The sequence below is a fragment of the Myotis brandtii genome, unplaced genomic scaffold (genome assembly GCF_000412655.1).
Source record: "Myotis brandtii unplaced genomic scaffold, ASM41265v1 scaffold169, whole genome shotgun sequence".
Lineage (NCBI taxonomy): Eukaryota > Metazoa > Chordata > Mammalia > Chiroptera > Vespertilionidae > Myotis > Myotis brandtii.
This window is the reverse complement of record NW_005356215.1, coordinates 115,961-118,522: the sequence shown is the minus strand read 5'-3', so window position 1 is coordinate 118,522 and position 2,562 is coordinate 115,961.

Genomic DNA, 2,562 nt, shown 5'->3' with positions numbered 1-2,562 from the left:
AATATATTTTATTGATTTTTTACAGAGAGGAAGGGAGAGGGATAGAGAGTTAGAAACATCGATGAGAGAGAAGCATCGATCAGCTGCCTCCTGCACACTCACTACTGGGGATCGAGCCCTGCAACCAAGGCACATGCCCTTGACCGGAATCGAACCCGGGACCCTTCAGTCCTCAGGCCGACGCTCTATTCACTGAGCCATTTTTTATTGATTTCAGAGAGGAAAGGAGAGGGAGAGGGAGAGAGAAACACCGATGATGAGAGAGAATCATGGATTGGCTGCCTCCTGCACACCCCACACTAGGGATGGAGCCCGCAACCCGGGCCTGTGCCCTGACCGGGAATCGAACCCGGGACCCTTCAGTCTGCAGGCCGGCGCTCTATCCACTGAGCCACACCGGCCAGGGAGCAGCCTACATTTATGAGCAGTTTCACCCTGACCATAGAATAACAGGGCTCCGTGTAGAAACTGAAACAGCAGAGGAGGGGGGTTGGAGGAGGGAGAATTCAAATGTCACCCCCTCAGAAGGAAGAAATAGATCAAATCTACTTCTATTTACACGTCCGGGAGGTGGTCCATAATTTTATGGGCTCAACAGTAGTTCTCCTCCCTCCCCCACTCCCCAAGGACAAGGACAAACCCTGGATTTGCAAGATGGCGAATCCCAAATCCGATAGAACCAGGTCATGCGGGAGCCAACATCTGTTAAAATATTTTGTGAAGAAGAGGGCTGGCCCGGCCGGCGTGGCTCAGCGGTTGAGCATCGATCTATGAGCCAGGAGGTCACGGGTTCGATTCCCGGTCAGGGCAGAGGCCCGGGTTGCGGGCTCGATCCCCAGTGGGGGGCGTGCAGGAGGCGGCCGATCCATGATTCTCTCTCATCATGGATGTTTCTTTGCGATGGGGTGGGGCCACAACATGAGTAACAAAGAAACAGAATTTCCGGAGGATGAGGCCCAGAAATCAGGATTTTAAAAAGATTCCCAGGTGATTCTGATGTGGGCTCGATCCCCAGTGGGGGGCGTGCAGGAGGCGGCCGATCCATGATTCCCTCTCATCATGGATGTTTCTTTGCGATGGGGTGGGGCCACAACATGAGTAACAAAGAAACAGAATTTCCGGAGGATGAGGCCCAGAAATCAGGATTTTAAAAAGATTCCCAGGTGATTCTGATGTGCAGCCAAGGCTGAGAACCACTGTTATAGAGGATATGATCTCCTTGAAATCAGGCCGCCAGTCCCTTCCCTCTGCAGTTATGATTTTGACATAAACCAGGTAGATGCTGGGAACCTTACTTGCCTGGGACTTTTTCCCTGACTTATTTGAGGCTCTTGGAAAAGTTCAATTGGAGCCTTTTTTACTTCCTTGTGCAACCTCTGGCAGGAAAAGCCAAGAAAACACTTGGATAGAATCGTTTTCGGAGAGAGAAGTGGGACAAAGTTCAGATGTTGGGAAAGAGAAATGAAAGCTACAGCCATAGAGGCAGGACCTTCCCAGGTGCTGAAACTCAGTTCACCGTCCTCAGCGGGTGACCCAGAGGATGAGTCATCACAGTGCAGGAAAGAAAGAAAAAAAAAGGGGGGGCCCTAGCTGGTGCGGCTCAGTGGATAGGGCATCGGCCTGCTCACTGAGGGGTCCCAGGTTCGATTCCCAGTCAGGGCACATGGCCGGGTTGCAGGCACCATCCCCAATAGGGGGCGTGCAGGAGGCAGCCGATCCATGATTCTCTCTCATCATGGATGTTTCTCTCTCTCTCTCTCTTCCTCTCCCTTCCTCTCTGAAATCAATAAAATTATTTTTTTTTAAAAAAGAAAAAGAAAAGAAATGGCACTCAAACTCCTCTCACTCAGTTCGTGCCAGTGTTGTCTGAGCTCAGGATCTTCATTGATGAACATGAGGTGCCAGGGGGAGGTGGGGGGGCTTTTCAAACTAGTCTGCGATGTGTGAGTCAATGGAGACGGAAAGAGCTCTGTGGTCCATACGTCTGGGAAATGCTGGCTCTTGGCTTCCTATTGGGGTCATCTTCATAAGGGCATGCATTATTATTATTTTTAATTTTTGTATTTATTTATTTTTATTGATTTCAGAGAGGAAGGGAGAAGGAGAGAGCTAGAAACATCCATGAGAGAGAATAATCATTAATTGGCTGCCTCCTGCACGCCCCACACTGGGGATGGAGTCTGCAACCCAGGCATGTGCCCTTGACCTGGGAATTGAACCTGGGACCCTTGGGTCTGCAGGCCGATGCTCTATCCACTGAGCCACACCGGCCGGGGCCCCATTGATTTTTAGAGAAAAGAGAAGGGAGCTGGAGAGACAGAGAGAGAGAAACATTGATGCGAGAGAGACGCATCGATTGGTTTACCAGGGCCAGGGACAGAGCCTGCCACCAATATAGCCAACATATGTGCCCGTCTGTGCCCTGGACAGGAATAGAACCCGGGACCCTTTGGTCGCTGGCCGTCGCTCTATCCACTGAGCCACACCGGCCAGGGCAACAATGCGCTTCTGACTCTGCAGCCAGGCACGTGCCCAGAGCCCAGCAAGCACCCCCACCCCCAG